Source organism: Pleurodeles waltl, chromosome 10, assembly GCF_031143425.1.
Source record: "Pleurodeles waltl isolate 20211129_DDA chromosome 10, aPleWal1.hap1.20221129, whole genome shotgun sequence".
Classification (NCBI taxonomy): Eukaryota; Metazoa; Chordata; class Amphibia; order Caudata; family Salamandridae; genus Pleurodeles; species Pleurodeles waltl.
This window is the reverse complement of record NC_090449.1, coordinates 684,906,672-684,928,414: the sequence shown is the minus strand read 5'-3', so window position 1 is coordinate 684,928,414 and position 21,743 is coordinate 684,906,672. Positions and strand designations below refer to the sequence as shown.

The window sequence follows — 21,743 nt, the reverse complement described above, 5'->3', positions numbered from 1 at the left end:
ACCAGGAACATTGAGACTAAACAGGTAATTGGTTTTCTTAAGGAAGTGTTTGGGAGAGAAGGGCTGCCTAAGAGCATTCTTACTGACAATGGGGTACAATTGGTATCGAGGGAAATGGAGCAATATTTGGCAGACTGTGCTAAAATTCATAAAAAGTGTGCGTTATACCACCCCAAAACCGACGGCATGATGGAATGATTTAATAGGGTGTTGAAGGAGACCATAGCTTTGGCTAAGGTTAGTGGATTGAACTGGAAGAAAGAAGTGATTAAGAGGGTTGAAGTATACAGAGTCTCACCTCACGCCATTACTGGTAAAACACCTTTTGAATTACTCAGAGCCAGACATCCCAATACTTTGGTATCACCTAGGTGGGTCAATGACATGGAAGCAAGAACTGGGGTGGTGGTATCAGATGAGTCTTGGAAACGAGATGAAGAGGAAAAAATAAAAGCTCGTAAGGAATGTTTTGATCGCAGGAAGTCATCTCGCGCAACCAAAGTTAAAGTTGGAGATTGGGTGTTGATTCGTAAGCCTGTGGGTAAAGGAAGGAACGTGGATAAAGTCAAACCTATAAGGGCAGTGAAGCTGTTCAACAATGCAGTAAGAAAGGAGGATTCCAAGATGTGGAATCTAAATCGTGTGGTGGTACTAAAATGTAAAAATGTGTGGAATTAACTTGTATATATATATACTGTTGTTTTTGTTTTTCTCTTCCCTCCCTTCCTTGTGTTTTTTTTTTCTCTGTTTACTCATTTCTCTTGGTTTGTAAAGGGGGGAGGTGTGTGGTATGTCATAGCTTGTAGAACTTGTGGTATGTCATGGCTTGTAGAATTTAGAACTGAGAAGAGTAAGAGTGGAATCCAGCGGGGATGGACAGAGGGAGAAGAGCGTTGAGAAGCTGGCAGTTGGTGGAGCTGGATGGGGCCTCTGTAATGAAATAAAGCTACCTTTGTGAACTTAATACGGCTCTCCCTTATTTGTGGACACAATCCTTCAGAAAACCAAGCATACCTATACATTTTTGAAAATTAGACATCTATGGGAATCTAAGATTGGGTGACTTGTGGGGCTCTCACCAGGTTCTGTTACCGAGAATCCTTCGTAAACCTCAAACTTTGGCAAAAAAACACCTTTTCTTCACATTTCGGTGATGGAAAGTTCTGAAATCTGAGAGGAGCCACAAATGTCATTCCACCCAGCATTCCTCAAGTCTCCCAATAAAAATGGTACCTCACTTGTGTTGGTAGGCCTAGTGCCACAACATGAAATGCCCTAAAACACAACATGGACATATCACTTTTTCCCAAAGAAAACAGACCTGTTTTTTGCAAAGTGCCTGGCTGTGGATTTGGGCCTCTAGCTCAGCCGGGACCTAGGGAAACCTACCAAACCTGTGCATTTATAAAAAGTAGATACCTAGGGGAATCCAAGATGGGGTGACTTGTGGGGCTCTCCCCAGATTCTGTTACCCAGAATCCTTTGCAAACCTCAAAATTTGGCAAAAAATACCTTTTCCTCACATTTCGGTGATGGAACGTACTGGATTCTGAGAGGAGCCACAAATTAACTTCCACCCAGCATTCCCTTAAGTCTCCCGATAAAAATGGTAATTCAGTTGTACAGGTAGGTGTAGTGTCCGTGACCGGAAATGCCCCAAAACTAAACGTGGACACATCACATTTTCCCAAAGAAAACTAACCTGTTTTTTGCAAAGTGCATAGCTGTAGATTTTGGCCTCTAGCTCAGGCAGCACCTAGGGAAACCTAGCAAACCTAAACATTTATAAAAACTAAACATATAGGGGAACCTTGGATGGGGTAAGCTGTAGCACTCTCACCAGGTTCTGTTACCCAGAATACTTTGCAAACCTCAAAATTTGGCCCCAAAAAACACTTTTTCCTTACATTTCGGTGAAAGAAAGTTCTGGAATCTGAGAGGAGCCACAAATTTAATTCCACCCAGCATTCCCCCAGGTGTCATGATAAAAATGGTACCTCACTTGTGTGGGTAGGCCTAGGACCCGTGACAGAAAATGCCCCAAAACACTGCGTGGAGACATCAAAATTATCAAATGCAAAACTACCTGTTTTTTGCGGGGGAGGCACCTGGGTTTTTGGTCCTGGGCTCAGCAGCCAGCTAGGGAAACCTACCAAACCCAGACATTTGTAAAAACTAGAAACACGAGGGAGTCAAGGGTGGTGTGACACGCGTGTATCCCCCAGTGTTTTCTTAACCAGAATCCTCAGCAAACCTCAAAAATCATATTTCCCACATTTCTGAGTGGGATCACTGCACCGGCACAGATTTCCTACCACCCAACATTCCCCTCAGTCACCCGATAAAAATGTTACCTCACTTGCGTAGGTGGGCCAAGTGCCTGTGACAGGGAAGTGCCAAAAACAGGTAAAAAAGGAGGGGGAACAAAAGCGGGTCCAAAAGGGCAATTTGAGAAAAAAACATTTTTAGGCTAACAAGTGGGGCAGAATTGTTATTGGAATAGGTGTGACAATGCTGGGTGCTAGGAATTTTTTGGATTCCTGCAGATTCCGGAAGGTTCCATCACAGAAATGTGGGAAAAATGTGTGATTTCCAGCAAAGTTTGAGGTTTGCAGGGCATTGTGGATAAGAAAATGGTGCGGGTGCATGTAAAGCACACCACCCTGGACTCATCCAGATGTTTAGTTTTGAGATGTTTCTAGGTCTCGTACATTTTCCTACATGGCAGTGTTGCAAAGTCCAAAAGTGCAGCCATCACCATTCCAAGTGGACTATTTTGAGGGTTAGACATGCTCTCATGGCCCAAATGTAAAAACAAAACCCAAAATAATCAAATGTCCTCTTGCTTGCCATGGGATAAGGGTGGTCATTACAACATTGCGGTAAAAGCCGCTTACCGCCGTGCAGAAGACCGCCAATACACCGCTGCGGCTGCGGAAATCCACCACAGCTTTTATGACCCACATCTCGGAATCCACCGAAATTCAGACACCCACACAAGTCCGCCACACCAAAGGTTAGTGATAAACTGGCGAAAACAAATCATCCACCGTAACGCCAACAGAAACACGCCCATGCTATCACGACCCACGAATCCACGCGGCGGTCTTTCAACCGCGGTATTCCATTGGCGTTACACACCGCTGCGCTCAAAATACACACACATCTCCAAAACACCGCCACATTGGACAATTCCAAATACACACACCTGATACACATACAAACACTACTCCCACACACCCAACACAATAGAAAACACACACCTACATCACCCACAAACCCCTACGACCAAAAATTATTGACGAAGGCCACAGAGACTGCACAGCATAAACAACCCCACCACACAGAGGCACACAACACCATCACCCACACAACATCCACGCACAAAACACCACACACCACTACACATCACCACACTCATCACCACATACACCACCCCACACATCACCTACACCACCCCATGGCACGGCAAAGACACCCCAGGTTCTCCCAATAGGAGCTCAGGGTCATGGTGGAGGAAATCGTACGGGTAGAGCCACAGCTATTTGGATCACAGGTGCAGCACACCTCCATAGCTAGGAAGATGGAGCTATGGCGAAGAATAGTCGACAGGGTCAACGCAGTTGGACAGCACCCAAGAAATCGGGACGACCTCAGGAAGAGGTGGAACGACCTACGGGGAAAGGTGCGTTCCGTGGTCTCAAGACACAACATCGCGGTACAGTGGACTGGCGGCGGACCCCCACCTCCTCCCCCACAACTAACAACATGGGAGGAGCAGGTCTTGACCATTATGCATCCTGAGGGCCTCAGAGGAGTCGGTGGAGGAATGGACTCTGGTAAGTCAAATCTTAACTATCATATCCCCCACCCTACCTGCATGCTATCACAGACCCCCACCCTCACCCCCTCCCCTATCACTCCAACTCCTCACTAATGTACTAATAACACAAACCACCCATCCCGACACAACAAAGCATTGACACCCCTCACTAAAGCATGCCCACTGCACATACCCATAACACCCCCCTCAACCATCATCACACAAACCCCCACACAGGAATGCTAGCACTGGGGTACACGGTCACCCACCCATTGCACGCCATGACACACACAGATGCAATAATCATGCTTTTACACCCCTGCAGGACCACTACCCAACGTCACCAGACAGGAGGGTCCAGACATCTCAACCCCACCCACAAAAGAGGCCCACAGTGATGACAGCAGCTCTGGCCAACTGGATCCAGATGACCAGCCCGGACCATCGTGGGCCTCGGGACAGTCGGTTCCCCTCGCACAGGCACAGCCGAACACAGACCTTCCACCCTCTGGAAACACCAGCACAGCACCCACCCAGCGGGCCCATACCTCCGTCCCCGGGACACGTCAATCAGCTGTGTGTCCACCACTACAGGGAACTCAGGATAACCCACCACCCCAACAACAACAGGGACCTGGGGGCAGTTGTAGTGGGCACACAGTCCAGGGGACGGAGGCACAGGAACACAGGGGAAGTGGGAGGGCTGCTGTGCGACAGGGGGCGGACAGGCCAAGGGAACCCACTCTCCACGAGGCCCTCTCCTCCATCATGGGAGCATACCACCACTCCCAGGAGACGATGGCTACGGTCCTGGCCAAGTTTCAGGAGACCCAGCGCATGCAGGAGGACCAGTATTTGGGGTTCAGGGAGGAACTCAGAACCATCAGCTCCGCCATGGGCACCATCGTTGGGGTGCTGAAGGACATACTGAACACCATGAGGGATACCGTGGCACTCCAAGGGGACCCTGACACTAGCATGGACAATGAACTTCCCACCACCTGGGTGGTGACCCGTCAGATATTGCAGTGCCGGTCTGACGAGGAGTTAGCCCAATGATGACGCCTAGCGTCCTTTTTGACGCTTGAGGGCACTCCTATCTTAACACTGACACTTGTTGTCTGTCTAGACAGTTTCTTTTGGAACAGTGTACACTTTTTCATTTATGGACTCTGCCATGGACATTCCTCCACCATCACCCCTCACCATTTTACCACCCCCTCCAATATTGAGCAATTCAATAAACACCCTTGAAGCACAAAACAATCTGGAGACAGTCTGTGATTTTGAAAATGTGTATTAGCTATGACAGTGACAAAATCCGTTCTCAAATGTAATGTCAACATACCTATGTCACACATCACAAGTCCATGAAGAATGCAAGCAGATGACACACGTTGGTAACCACACCTGTGAAACTGTAATGGAAATGATACCAAATACTGCTTGAAATTGACAGACAGGATAGAGGTAGAAGTGTGAAAGTGCTTGTGGTAGGCAAGAAAGTGTTCTCACCTGTGTGTCACTGGAAATATTGCTGGATGACTGAGTCCCTGTTGTCAATGTCTTCTTCTTCTGCTTCCTCCTCATCACTGTCCACAGGCTCCACAGCTGCCACAACACCGTCATCTGGACCATCCTCCTGCAGAAAAGGCACCTGGCATCGCAAAGCAAGATTGTGAAGCATACAGCAGGCGATGATGATCTAGCACACCTTCCTTGGTGAGTAGAATAGGGAACTACCTGTCATATGGAGGCACCTGAACCTGTCCTTCAGGAGGCCGAAGGTGCGTTCGGTCACCCTCCTAGTCCGCCCATGGGCCTCATTGTAGCGTTCCTCTGCCCTTGTCCTGGGATTCCTCACTGGGGTCAAGAGCCATGACAGGTTGGGGTAACCAGAGTCCCCTAATAGCCACACACGGTGCCTGTGGAGTTGACCCATCACATAAGGGATGCTGCTATTCTGCAGGATGTAGGCGTCATGCACTGAGCCGGGGAACATAGCATTTACCTGGGAGATGTACTGGTCTGCCAAACATACCATCTGTACATTCATGGAATGATAACTCTTCCGGTTCCTGTACACCTGTTCACTCCTGTGGGGGGGGACCAAAGCCACATGGGTCCCATCAATGGCACCTATGACGTTGGGGATATGTCCAACGGCATAAAAGTCACCTTTAACAGTAGCCAAGTCCTCCACCTGAGGGAAAACGATGTAGCTCCTCATGTGTTTCAGCAGGGCAGACAACACTCTGGACAACAACGTTGGAAAACATAGGCTGGGACATCCCTGATGCCATGGCCACTGTTGTTTGAAAAGACCCACTTGCAAGGAAATGGAGCACTGATAGCACCTGCTCTTGAGGGGGGATCCCTGTGGGATGGCGGATAGCTGACATCAGGTCAGGCTCCAACTGGGTACACAGTTCCTGTATTGTGGCACGGTCAAACCTGTAGGTGATGATTAAATGTCGCTCCTCCATTGTCAACAGGTCCACCAGCGGTCGGTACACCAGAGGATTACGCCATCTCCTCACATGTCCCAGCTGACGGTGCCTAGGAAGGACAACAGCGACCACAGAGTCAAGCAACTCAGAGGTATGTACCCACAGCTACACAAAACACGAAACATAATCCAAAAAGTTGTCTGTATGTGTGTTGAGTCCTATACTGCAAGTGCTGCTGTGACCTTGGTCTGGAAGAGACAATGGCTCATGCATCTGGGGAAAGGGCCCCTGCCTTCACTGCACAGGAATTGGAGAAGCTCGTGGACAGGGTCCTCCCCCAGTATACGCTACTCTACGGTCCTCCAGACCAACAGGTAAGTACACAGGGAGCAAGTTGTATGGGCTATGCCTGGGTGGAGAGGGCTGGTTGTAAGAAGGAAGGGGGCAGAGTTCTGCGAGCATGAAGGACTGTGAATGCATGTGCCACATGGCAAGGGTAGGGATGTGGGCCACTCACTTCGATGGTGCAGTTGGTAATGACTTTACTTCTTCCCCTGTACATGTCATGTAGGTCAGTGCCCACCAGAAGTAGGATATTTGGCGTGCCATCGCCAAGGACGTCCGGACCCTGGGGGTCCACCAGAGACGGAGCACCCACTGCTGTAAAAGATGGGAGGACATTCGCCGCTGGAGCAAGAAGACGGTGGAGGCTCAGCTGGGGATGGCCTCCCAACGTGGGAGGGGTGCCCGTCGCACCATGACCCCCTTGATGTCCCGGATCCTGGCATTGGCCTACCCTGAGTTGGATGGGCGCTTGAGGGCATCACAGCAGACACAAGGGGGTGAGTACACTCTCATTCAGCGGACTTTGCGCGCAGTGAAGGTGTCTGGGTGGGGGAGGAGGGCTGTGGGTTTCCCTAGGCCAGGGCGAGTTCCGTAGGCTATGCCCCTCCGTAATGCAGACCATGTGGCACTCCACCCCACCTCTGTAGAGTGGCAAGTACAGGTATACATGCCCCTGTGTCATCTATGTGTGCTGATGTCGACCATAGCCATGTAGGCCATATCCCAGGAACTGCATCAGTAGAGCCCAACAGCGCGGCGTAGTGCAGGGGGCTGCTGTGTCTGCATTGTCCGCCAATGGTAGCGGTAAGCCATGCACTCAACCTGTCTTTCTTCTGTTGCCCCCCCCTTTTTGTGCTCTCCCTGTTCATTTGTGCATCAGCATCATCAGGCGGAGGTACAGTGGCCCCGGAGCACGAGGGAGCTGCATCCCACATGGCCATGGAGGGCCACACCACGGACTCTGAATACACCAGTGGGACGGAGGGCGAGGGGAGCTTCATGGCGGGGACAGGATCAGCAACCAGCAACACGGACTCGTCCTCCGATGGGAGCTCCCTTGTGGTGGCGGTAAAATCTGTGGCCCCCCACTTCTACAGGTTCAGCCGCCACCCCCCCTACCAGCACCGCCCTCCCAGCAGCCCCTCAGCCTTCGCCCTGTGCACGCTCACCCAGGAGGGTGGGCATCACCTTCGCCCCAGGCACCTCAGCCCCTGCCACCTCTGCTGCCCTCAGTGAGGAGGCCATTGACCTCCTCAGGTCACTCACTGTTGGGCAGTCTACCATTGTGAATGCCATCCAGGGTGTAGAAAGGGAGTTGCAACACAATAATGCATTCCTGGAGGGCATTCATTCTGGTCAGGCTGCCCTTCATCGAACCCTGCAATCTCTGGCCTCAGCACTGATGGCAGCCATTGTCCCTGTCTCTAGCCTCCCCCCTCCAACTTCCTCCACCCAGACCCAATCCCCTGTACCCCAGCCTATCCCAAGCACACCATCAGCCTGCACACATGTCAACACACAAGGGAAGCTCAGGCAAACATAAGCACCACACATCCCACAGGCACTCACGCAAGCATCACACACATACAGACACAGCAACATCCACTACCTCCACTGTGTCCCCCTCCTCCTTGTCTCCCTCCTCCCTCCCAGTGTCGTCTACACTCTCACCTGCATGCACTACCACTACAGCCACTACGTCCCGCACCAGCACACCCACCACCACACCCCGCTCACCTGCACTCACCACCCCCACTACCATTTACACGTCCCCTGTGTCCTCTCCCAGTGTGTCTGTGACGCCCCCTCCCAAAGTACACAAACGTGGGCACACACCCAAATCAACAAAAGTTACACCTCCTACAACCACCTCCTCTTCCTCCACTCCCAGACCCCCTTCAGCTACCCGTCCCAGTGTTCGTCAGAAACTTTTCCTGAGCAACCTTGACCTCTTTCCCACCACCCCCCCCTCCAATTCATAGGTCCCGTTCTAGCACGTCAGCCAAAAAATTTCTGGTACCAGTGGTACCTGTTAGAGGTATGTGGAGTGCACCGGGCACCAGGGCAGCCAGTGTGACACGGAGCCACAGCACAGCCAGTCCCCCCCTGTGAAGCACCAGAAGTTGGACAGTGCCCGACGGGATAGGGGGAAGACTCCAGCCGGCAAAGCCGCTCACAATGGTCCCGGGGGGACTGTCCACTCAGCTGTGACTCCTCCCAAGGTGGGGAAGGGGCAGAAGAAAGCGCCAAAGTCTGGGAAGAGCAGCACGGCGGAGAAGCCCACCATCATCCCCGCTGCCCAGGAGGCCACCACCAGCCCCATCGTCAGTGGCCAGGAGGCCATCGCCAGAGTCAGTGCCCAGGAGGGCAGTCCCATCGTCAGTGGCCAGGAAGCCACCGCCAGAGTCATTGCCCAGGAGGGCCCCGGCAGCCACAGCCCCGCTGGGCAATGAGGGACCGCCATGGCAAACACCGCTGCACAGGTCAGAGACAGCAAAGTCAAGCACCGCTGAACAGGTCAGAGACAGCAAAGTCAAGCACCGCTGAACAGGGCAAGCACCGCTGAACAGGGCAAAGACCGCCATGGCAAGCACCACGGAACAGGGCAAAGACCGCCATGGCAAGCACCTCTGAACAGGTCAGAGACAGCAAAGTCAAGCACCGTTGAACAGGGCAAGCACCGCTGAACAGGGCAAAGACCGCCATGGCAAGCACCGCTGAACAGGTCAGAGACAGCAAAGTCAAGCACCGCTGAACAGAGCAGCACCGCTGAACAGGGCAAAGACCGCCATGGCATGCACCGCTGAACAGGTCAGAGACAGCAAAGTCAAGCACCGCTGAACAGGGCAAGCACCGCTGAACAGGGCAAGCGCCGCCAACTCAAGCACCACTAGCCCATGAGCGGCAGGGGCAGTGACGGAACTGGGACCGTCACGGGGAGAGTGATGCACTCTGGGCACCAGTCCCCCTCCAGAACCAGTGGAGACATGCATCCACTCCGTCTGTCCTTAGCAGGATGAAACACTCTGGGCACCAGTCCCCCTCCAGAACCAGTGGAGAACAGCATCCACTCCGTCTGTCCTTAACAGGAAGAAGCACTCTGGGCACCAGTCCCCCTCCAGAACCAGTGGAGAACAGCATCCACTCCGTCTGTCCTTAACAGGATGAAGTACTCTGGGCACCAGTCCCCCTCCAGAACCAGTGGAGACTGTTATCGACTTGAGAGACTGTGGCTTTGCACTCCCCAGGATTGAACATTGGGCAAGCCACCCACTGTAGAGGCTTGAGAGACTGTGGCTTTGCACTCCCCAGGATTGAACAGTGGGTAAACCACCCACTGTAGAGACTTGAGAGACTGTGGCTTTGCACTCCCCAGGATTGAACAGTGGGCAAACCACCCACTTTAGAGACTTGAGAGACTGTGGCTTTGCACTCCCCAGGATTGAACAGTGGGCAAGCCACCCACTGTAGAGACTTGAGAGACTGTGGCTTTGCACTCCCCAGGATTGAACAGTGGGCAAGCCACCCACTGTAGAGACTTGAGAGACTGTGGCTTTGCACTCCCCAGGATTGAACAGTGGGCAAACCACCCACTGTAGAGACTTGAGAGACTGTGGCTTTGCACTCCCCAGGATTGAACAGTGGGTAAACCACCCACTGTAGAGACTTGAGAGACTGTGGCTTTGCACTCCCCAGGATACATCAATGGGCATGTAGCCCCTTTGTGGATCTGGCGTGGTACTGTCATCCGGCTGAGGTGCCCCCCCTTCCTTTCCCCCTGAGGTGCATGTTGTATTTCTATCTGATGCCCCAGCAGTGTTCTCTCCATTTTGCTCAGGTATCGTGTGTGGGCCTTGCCCATGCATTTTGAGTCCAGTGGTCCACGGACATTGAATGGTGCATTACCTGCACTACTAATCGTGATGTATATTTTGTTGAATGTGTATATATATCTGTATATATTTGGTTACTGTATTTTTATATATTACAATGGTTGCACTCATTTCCTTTTGTCTTTGCATTCTTCCGGGGGGTTTGATGGTTGTTGCTGTAATGTTTGGATATGCATTGGTGTGTGTGTTGTAGTGGGTGATGGTCGGGGTTGGGGTGGGGGGGTTGCGTGTGTCCCTGACTTTTGCCTCCCCCCTCCCCTATGTCGTAGGTGCAGTACTCACCGTTGTCTTCGGTGCCGGCGTTGATGATGTTCGTTCAGGAGCAGGAAGACTATCGCAGGGAGTATTTGGAGTTCCGGCTCCATGGTGTCCTCCTTCCTCGTGGAGTGTGTAGAGGTGAGCGTTTTCCCATTGAAATGGCTGTTTCCACCGTGTTTTTATCCACGGTGAATCCGCCCCAGAAAAGGTGGCGGATTGGTAGGTTGTAATACTGTTGGCGGTATTTTTTCTCCCACCTGTCTGTTGGTGGTGACCGCCGCGCTGTTTGTCCTGACCGCCGTGGCAGTCGGAGTGTTAAAGTGGCTGTCTTTGTTGGCGGTTTCCGCCACGGTCATAATTCCCTTTTTTTTTTCGCTGGCCTGTTTGCGGTCTTACCGCTGTTTTAACACCGTCCGCCAGGGTTGTAATGACCCCCCAAGATGTTTTAGTGTGCAGGAGGAGAGCTGAAAGACTGTTACCCCCTTCAGTTGGGGTGGGGGCATAAACAGGCCCATACCGGTTGGTAGCCTCCACCCCACTATTTTTTGTTTTTTTAAATTCCCTGACATCTAATATGCTTTCTACCCCCCAGGGAGTGGATCAGGGGTAATTGCGGCATTTTCCCATAAGTGGGCAGAAAAACTTTGTCCCCATTTATTTGGAGTTGGGGTATGGCCATACTCTCACCCTCTTTTTTTGAAAAAATCTTCCCTAGTCTCTGGTGGGCTTTCTGCCCCCCTAGGGGCAGATTGACCTTATAAAAAAAAGGCTGATCTGCCCCCAAGGGGGGAAGAAATGGGGTAAAATAAATTTGCCCCCCAAGGGAGCGACCCTTGCGTGCAATTGGCACAAAATAAAATCCCTGGGATCTAGTGGTTTCTGCCCCCTTTGGTGGCAGATTAGCCTAAGAAAAATAGGCAGATCTGTCCCCAAGGGGGGCAGAAATACCCTAAAATAAAATTGCCCCTAAGGGGAGCAACCCTTGCCTAAGGGGTCGCTCCCCATTTGTAAAAAAAAAAAAAATCCCTGGTGCCTGGTGGATTCTGCCCCCCTTGGGGGCAAATTGGCCTAATTGATATAGGCTGATCTGCCCTCGGGGCAGAAAAGGCCTAATAAAACAATTGCCCCCTGGGGAGCGACCCTTGCCTAGGTGGTTGCTCCCCTTATCAATATAACCAACAACAAAAAATCCCTGGTGTCTAATGGCTTCTGATCACCCCCCCCCCTCCAGGGCAGATCAGCCTAATTAATATGGGGGGGGGGCAGAAATAACCTTAGAAAAAATTCCACAGGTGGAGCTACCCTTGCCCAAGGGGTCGCTCTCCTTATATGCCAAAAACAAAACAAAACTCCCTGGTGTCTAGTGGGCATTCCTGCAGCGCGATCGCTATGTGATCAGGCTGCAGGAATGCTCAGAGTGACAAGAAAAGGAAAAGAAAAGCCTTTGCTTTCCATGCCTTTCTGACTTACCCTGCCCCCGTACCAAGGAGAAACCAATCTGTTTCTCCTCAGATCGCGCTGGGAGCATGCATGATGGTAGGTGACCTTTGATGAGGTCAGCGTGCGATCACACGCTGACGTAATCAGATGTCACGGGTGGGAGGGTCAGGGGTGGAAGGGGAAGTGATTCCCCTTCCAGCCCTGCCCTGGGTGGTTGGGGAGGAGGCCTTCGGGGGGAACCCTACCTCTTCCCTGAGGGCCGGTCCCAGGACTTAATGGTTACATCTATGGCGCCTCAGCGCCGCGCCACCGGGCGTAACCATTACGTCCTTGGTGACCCAGGAGTTAATCTACCTAGGTTTTCTTTGCATTCTCTGTTGCTCACAAAATAAAAATGTTCCCAGCAAGCCAAACAAAAATCATATTCCCAATGAACTCTTGTGCAACAAAATGACAAAGTGACCCAGCAGTGAGCTACAGAAACTACTATATGGAGGACACAATAATTGGCCATTAGGAAAAAATAATATTCTCAATTTTTATAATAACAGTGATTGGCTTTAATTCACTTTGGTCTTCACATGTATCACAATGTACTAAATGTAGCAAATACACTCAAAAAGTAAAGTAGACTGCATATGTAGAGTTTCAGAATTACTGCATGAACAACTAAAAGACACATTTATGGTCACATGGTAATTTAAACCAATAAACAAAAGCAACAGATAAAAAGAAAGAGATCACTGTAAACCTGATTGCCACTCTGTAGTTATAATTAGTATTCACAAAGACAGGAATTCCTTGGATATTACCTCTATAATAATTTTCTACCCATTTGAAGAATCACCACAAAACTTTCCAGAACTATAGCATTTTCTACATTTTGAGAGGATGTAAATATTTGTCATAAATCCTTAAGGGTGTGCAAAGATAAAATGGGGTAACAAAACAATTTTTCCACCATCGCATTTTCCATAGACTATTTATTTGATGTAGCGTGAAAACAGCTAAATTGATGTACATGAAACTTGGCAGGTTTATACATTATGGTGCAGAGATGATGATTTGTGGGTACTCCATTTAAGTAGTAGGGTAAGTATTTTTTAAGTTATAAGGCATTTAAGCTTAGCAACATCTGTCAGTGTTGCACGTACACTGAATTTCACATTATTATGTAAAACTACTGCGGTACACATTGTTGTAACCCTATTTGAAAATCTATAAAAATATAAATGTTCTACTTATTATCACTTTAATGAAGTGGACCTACCACTTACCTATGTCTAAGGCCCTTACACTAAAACACTACATGGCTGAATTTTAATTCTCAAAATACTGCCTTTACCCAATTGTATACTGGCTTCTCATCACGGTGTTTCAGGGTACACTGCAAACTTGTCATGGTATACTATGGCCCAAGATATAGCTAAGTCGAAGCTGTATTATTGGACTGCAGTACCATTGCAGCACTCATGGTGTTGCATGGGCAATGCAGTACTTAAGTCAGATATACAAAGGAACGATGCATGGTCCTGTGTTGATTGGTAAATCTAGAGAAAGGCAAGGCAATGCAATTCTCTGGTTTGCATTTTTCTACACACCATAATCTACACTAAATTTCACATACATCCATGTGCTATACTACTGTAGCCGCTATATGCTATTCCACTGTATGCCACTCCACTCTACACCTCTCCACTGTATGAGACTCCACTCTACGCCACTCCACTCTACTCTATTATACTGTATGCAACACCACTGTATGGCACTCCAGTTATATCACTCCACTGAACGCCACTCTACAGGCAACTACTCCACTATAGGCAATTCCACTCTATTGCCATTCTACTGTATGCCACTAAACTCTACTCTATCACACAGTATTCCCCTCCACTCTACAAAACGTTACTGTAAACAATTCCACTGTCTGCCACTCCATTGTACACTATTCCTCTCTATACCATTCCAGTGTATGGCACTCCACTCTACGTCTCTTCATTCTATGCTATCACACTGTACACAACTCCACTCTACACTGTTACACTGTATGCAACTCCTCTCTAGGCATCTTAAGTGTGCACCACTTGTCATGCCTTCTGAGCATTCCGGAATCTACACATCTAAAGTTGCTGGCTGGGTACAACACTGATAACCTTTGTTGTGCAACATAACACTGATGATAGGTGCAGTGCCCTGCATTGTCCCTAGGACTTTACTAACTGAGTTATATCCTTATATCATGTTTAGGGGTACAGACTTTAAGATTATCATGATCATGTTTAGTTGTACAGACTTTAAACTAACTTACAAGTTGCTGTTCATTGCATTATGCATCATGTTTATACCTCCTGTTCAGTAGTATTGACTCTGCAGCTGTAACCCATGTCACACAAAATGGGAACCGTCCATGGACATGTCTTTAGTTTTGCATTTATGTTTCTTTCTGATTTGTTTACCTAGTCCTGTTTCTATTTTAGCGGCTTCATTGTGTGAATCACATAATAAGCACTTGCATTGCCACTGACATCATGGTTGCCTAGCGCCATGCCCTCTTCCTATGAAAACCCGTTGCACCCAACCACGGACAAATTTAGTGAAGAATTCTGGATCAGAGCAGCACCGCAAGCAGCTGAGAGGCATCACGAGCAGCTGAGCGGCGCAGTAATGGATGAATGACAGTGGCAGCGTGAGTCACAAACTGCAAGCCTAGTAAGGAGTGTCTGCTTCACATGCTCTCTGTTCTTTCGTTATTTTAAAGTGGGCGAAGAGATTATAACATTTGATTGATCATGCACTTGTTCCTGTGAGTCCTCAGGAATCTTGCTCAGGTGCTAGATAAATAATCTAAAGAGAAGCGCTGCAAAGGTCTAAGTGAACTATATTTTTTTTCAGAGACTAGAATGTTTGACATAAGGAAGTCTGTTGCACTGGGAACAATAGGTGGAATTAACTTAAGAAAGTATGCATAACAAATCACAGTAAACTACGTCTACAGGAAATCACAGAGTGCATATGAATTTTGAGAAAAGTCTTTAGCGCACTCCCTGTTATGGTATTTATAAGACATGTGCTTGAGCTCCAAAGACAATGTTTCAAGCACTTGAAACCTGTTGAGTGGCCTATGGATGTTATAGTCCTTCAAATGATAGTTATGAGGTTTTTATGAAAGTTACAATTCACACTACAAACGTTTTCATCAAAATCTATTTCAGGTGAGAAGCCCTGTGAACATATCTTGTATATTGTATATAAGAAACAGGTCTTGAGTACTGTTTCAAACCACTGCTAATCTTCAACATCATCTTTTGCAGATCTCCCTCCCTGCAGTACCTTCCCCTCATTTAACCACTCCAATCCACTGATACTTCCACTGTCACGGATTCAGTGCTGCTGGAAGGTGGGCTTTTGAGGGTACTGCTGCTGAGGAACTGTGAATTAGCTTGTCAAGACTACCTTGTATTCCACTCCTCTCTACGCAACTACAGTATTTGCTACTCCACTCTACGCATTCCACTGTATGCCACTCCACTCTATGCTATTCTACTGTGTGCCCTTCTATTATATGCTACCCCACTCCACACTATTCCAGTGCATGGCACCCCACTCTATGTCACTACATTCTATGCTATTCGATTGGACCCCACCCCAAATGACACAACTCTACTCTATGCTATTAAACTCTACCCCATCCCACTGTATATCACTCTAGTCTACACCACTCCATTATATGAAACTCCAGTGTACGCTGCTCACTATACACTATTATACTCTAAGCTTCTCCACTATACAACACTCCACTCAATTAACTCCATGCTATGCTATTACACTGTAAACAACTCCCCTCTATACTACTACACTGTATGCAACTCCACTTAATGATTCCTCAGAGTACACCACTCTACTGTATACCACTCCCCTATACTCCACTTCAATATATGCTATTCAACGTAATGCCATTCTACTATATGTCACTCCACTGTAAGCTATTCCATTGTATACCTTTCCAGTGTAATGTACTCCACTCCACACCACTCCAGTACATGGCACTCCACTCTACGCCACTTTGATCTGACCCCACACCAATGGATGGCCCTCCACTGTATACTATTATACTCTTTCCCATTCCATGATGTGCCACTCCATTCTACACCATCCATAATAGGCAGCTACACTGTATGATACTCCATTGTATACTATTGCACTCTATGCCACTCGGCAGTACAACACTCCACTATACATCACTCCACTCTAAGATATTACACTGTACACAACTCCACACTATGCCACTCCACTCTACGCTATTACCCTGTTTTCAACTCAACACTACACCTCTTCAGTATATGCCACCTTACTGTGTGCCACTCTGCTAAATACTATTCCAGTATATGCTATTCCACTCTACGTAATTCCACTATATGCCATTCCAGTCAATGCTATTCCAGTGTATGCCACTCATTTCTACCCCACTCTATTCTATGCTATTCCATTGGACTCCACTCACTGTAGGCCACCCCACTGTATGCTATCATACTCTGCTCCATTCCAGTGGATGCCACTCCAGTCTATACCACTTCACTGTATGCCACTGCACTGTACACTACTCTACCATACGCTATTCCAGTCTACGCCCTTCTACTGTACACCACTTCATTCTATGCTATTCCACCGTATGTCACTCCACTATATGCTACTCCACTCTGCGCCACACAATTGTACACCATTCCACTCTGTGCCACTCCATTCTATCCTAGTCCATTGGACACCACTCGATTCTATGCCACTCCACTATATACTGTTTAACTGTACCCTACTCCACTGTACACTACTCCAGTCTACCTCACTCCACTGAATGCCACTCTACTCTACCCTGTTGTACCCACTCTATGCTATTCTACTCTTTGCCACATCAGTGTACTCCACTGTATGCTATTCGTCTGTACGCCACTCCAATCTACGCTATTAAACTGTACACAACTTCAATCCTTGCCTCTCTACTGTATGGTATTCCACTCGGCCCCACTCAACTGTACGCCACTCCACTGTATGCTATTAGACTTTGTCACACTCCACAATATACCGCTCCAGTCTAAACCACTTCAATGTATGCCATTCTACTGTACACGACTACACTATATGCTATTACACTTTAAGCTACTCCACTGTATACTGCTACACTATACTGTATTACACTCTAAGGGCCAGATGTAGCAACTTCCCAAATTGCGACTTGCAATTTGCGAGTCCCTGCGACTCGCAAATTGCAAGTCGCAATTTGGGATGCAGAAAGGTGTCTCAGACACCTTCTGCGAGTCGCTATGGAGTCGCAAAGACCCACCTCATTAATATTAATGAGGTGGGTCGCAATTTGCGACCCCATAGCGATTTAGGGCACTCACGGGGATGGAGGCCTGCTGTAGTCAGCAGACCTCCATGTCCGTGACTGCTTTGAAATAAAGCAGTTTTTTTTTTTCAAAGTGCAACCCGTTTTCCTTAAAGGAAAACGAGCTGCACTTTGAAAAATAAACCGAAACGTTTTGTTTCAGTATTTTTCAGGGCAGGTAGTGGTCCATTGGACCACTGCCTGCTCTAAAAAAATATTTTTTGGTCCAGTCACAAAGGAGAAGGGGTCCCATGGGGACCCCTTCCCGTTTGCGACTGGGTTACCATCCACTTCAAGTGGATGGTAACTGCGAGTCCATTTGCGACCGCTTTCGTGGTCGAAAATGGAATTGCATACCAGTGCGACTCGCAAATAGGAAGGGAACACCCCTTCCTATTTGCGACTCTGAAATGCATTTTGCGAGTCGGTTCCGACTCGCAAAATGCATTTCTACATACCAGATGGGCTTTAGCGACTCGCAAACAGTGTTTTTCGCCGTTTGCGAGTCGCTAAAGCTTTCCTACATCTGGCCCTAAGTGACTCCCACATATGCCACTCTAGTCTATGCTACTTCTCTCTACACTTTTCCACTTTATGCCATCCCACTGTACTACTCTACTCTGCAACACTCCAATTTACTATACTCCACACTATATAACTCCACTTCACAAAATTCTATTACACTCTATGCCACTCTGCTGAACTCTACTCCACTCTTTCCCGTACAATCCACTGTTCAAATTTGCACTCAACTCTATGCCCATACACTGTATTGTACAACACTATACTCCAATTTATGAGTTTCCAACACTGTTCAACACAGCACTTAACTCTACTGTATGAGACACCACTCCAATTCATACATTTCTTCAACTCTACGCTATTCCACTTCAATGTATGCCACCCCACTCTATGCTAATCCACTGTACCTTACTCCACTCTACACCACTCCACTCTGCACCACACAACTCTGTGCTATTCCATTCTAAGCCACTCTACTCTTCTCCACTCCAATGTACAGTATTCCACTGTATGCTACTCCACTTTATGGTAATCTACTCTGTGCCACTACTGTGTACGCTACTTACCTCCACACTACACCATTGTATTACACCCTCCTCCACGCTATATAACTCCACTCTATAAAAGTCTACCATACTTCATGGCAATCTTTGACATTCTACTCCTCTCCATCCCCATACATTCCTCTCTCCTACTCTATACTTGAGTCTATGCCAGCACACTCCAATGTACAACACTTTATTCTACTATATAACACTTTTCTACACTACACAGCACTCCACTCTACTGCACGAGACCCAGCTCCAATTTATAATACTTTTCTACCTACGATCAGCCTGTACAAGTCACTCCATGACACTCTACAACATTCCAATGCACTCTACTGTACTTTACTCCACACTAGGTTACACCACTCTGCGTGACTCTACTCCACTGTGCGAGACTTTACCTCACTCTTTGTTACTATACAACAATCCACTCTATGCAGCTCCTCTGTTTCACACACTACTACTCTACACAACTCTACCCTACATCACTCTAATACACTGTATGCCACTCTCTGACACTTTACTTCTGTCTTTACCCCTTCAGTACTCTCTACAACACTGAACTTTTACTGTGTGGCAGTGTACAACTCCCTGCTCCACTCTACTCTGTGATACTATAGTCCACTATACAACACTTTGCACAACTCTGTGTGTCGCTACACCCCCACTTTACTCCACTCCACTCTGGCGCAATACTCCATTTACTCCACTACTCCACTGTATGCCACTCCAATATATGCCACTCAATGCCATTGTACTCTATAACAGTGTATGCCAAATCACTGTACCAGACTCTACCACACTGTACTATAGAACAGTCTCCTCTGAAAAATTCAACTAGACTTTATGCCACTCTTCTATAGTCTACACCACTTTCCAGTACTGTACAACACCTCACCACACTGTTGTACAACACTGTACTCCAATTTATGACACTTTACTTGCCTGTATGCTATGCCACTCCACTCATCCGCACTCCACGCCACTATAGTCTATAATATTCCACTCCACTCTATGACACTTTACTCCACTCTACGGTACAATACTCCAATGTACTCCACTCTACTACACCTTTATCCCATGCTATGTCACTGTACTATACTCTGCTCTACACTGCTCCGCTGCCCAACAGTCTACTCCACTGAATGCAACTCCAGTCTACAACACTGTACTATACTCTATGACACTATGGCGGTCATTCTGACCTTGGCGGACGGCGGAGGCCGTCCGCCAAGGTACCGCCGTCAGAACACTGCACCGCGGTCGAAAGACCGCAGCGGTGATTCTGACATTTGCCCTGGGCTGGCGGGCGGCCGCCAAAAGGCCGCCCGCCAGCCCAGGGCAAATCAACCTTCCCACTAGGATGCCGGCTCAGAATTGAGCCGGCGGAGTGGGAAGGTGCGACGGGTGCAGTTGCACCCGTCGCGTATTTCAGTGTCTGCTGGGCAGACACTGAAATACTTTTTGGGGCCATCTTACGGGGGCCCCTGCCGTGCCCATGCCATTGGCATGGGCACGGCAGGGTCCCCCAGGGGCCCCGCGGCACCCCCTACCGCCATCCTGTTCATGGCGGGAGAGCCGCCATGAACAGGATGGCGGTAGGGGGTGTCTGAATCCCCATGGCGGCGGAGCGCGCTCCGCCGCCATGGAGGATTCAGACGGGCAGCGGAAAGTCGGCGGTAGCCCGCCGGCTTTCCGCTTCTGGCCGCGGCTGTACCGCCGCGGTCAGAATGCCCGGCGGAGCACCGCCAGCCTGTTGGCGGTGCTACCGCCGACCTCCGCCCTGGCGGTAATTACCGCCAGGGTGAGAATGAGGCCCTATATGACACTGTACTCCACTCTTCACCACTGTACTACAATGTATGACTCTCAACAACATCCTACTCAGTTTCTCTCTATTATATGCCACTTCACCATATGACATGGCAGTCCACTCTCTTCCACCGTACTCTAGGACCCTCCACTTGATGATTCCCCGATCTAAAATACTCTACACTACTCTATGACAGTTTACAACTCCCTTCTCTATTGTTTGACAAACCAGTCCACTGTACAACTCGCTATTTCAGGTTATGATACTTTACGCCACTATATGAGACTCCATGCCACTACACTATATAACACTTTCCTACATTATGTGATATGCACTTCACTCTACCCCACTCCACTTTATACCAATCTACAATTCTCCAGTCTATCAAAATAGACTTTACAACACTCTCCTCCATTGTACTATATGACTCTCCACATCACAAGTTTCCTCTTGCAACACTAGACGCTAGAATTTGAAATAAATGTGTGTTAAAAAGCTTTTAAAACATTGAAAGTCGATAAAAAAGCAATGGTTAAAGCTTATTTATAGTTAGGAAAAGTTATTTTCTTAATCCAAACCAATTTTTAAACTACACATTCTTTACAAATTCTAAAGTTATACTTCTAACATTCATTTGCAGTGTTTGTACCACCTTCAAATTATTATAAATAGTGGACCTTGTTACACAGTTTTCAGCTCACTATAAGTATAAGCCCCTAGTATACTGGGTGGTACAAGTATGAACACCCATTATAAGTGACTTTTACTGGGTGCTTCCTTGTGTTTGGGCAAAGCTAAACCTCTCTGAAGAGCTATATTGATAGTGAAATATCTGTCAGGGGTTGCTTTCATTCATTCCAGGTTGACAGGGATGGTATTTTACCAATCCAAAGCTGTAATACTGTGTGTAGAGTTGCAAAAGGATTTTGTCAAGTCACAGCTCAACGTGGATGTCACTGTGCTAATCCTATGTGTTAGAAATTGGGTCTCTGGTTGCAGTCAGTTTGCACTCTGTTGAAGCAGGGGCCCTCCCTCTAGTCAGGTTAGTGAGATACACACCTAGGAAAAACCCTGCTCACCCCCTTGGTAGCTTGGCACAAGTGGTGAGGCTTATCATAGAGGCAATGTGTAAAGTATTTGGATAATCACACACAGTAACACAGTGAAAACACAACAAAAAGACTTCATACCCATTTAGAAACATAGCTAATATTTATCAGATTATAACAAGACCAAAACAACAAAAATCAAACATACACAGTCAAAGTTAT

At 48.1% G+C, this 21,743-nt stretch overlaps 1 long non-coding RNA gene across 1 annotated transcript in view; it reads left to right on the top strand.

Moving 5' to 3' along the window:
• LOC138260805 (uncharacterized) overlaps window positions 1-21,743 on the top strand; it is a 94,750-nt gene that overhangs the window by 21,238 nt on the left and 51,769 nt on the right. Inside the window, exon 2 of the long non-coding RNA XR_011199000.1 lies at window positions 14,687-14,918. This is a non-coding gene — a long non-coding RNA (uncharacterized lncRNA). The remainder of the gene's footprint in view (window positions 1-14,686; window positions 14,919-21,743) is intronic.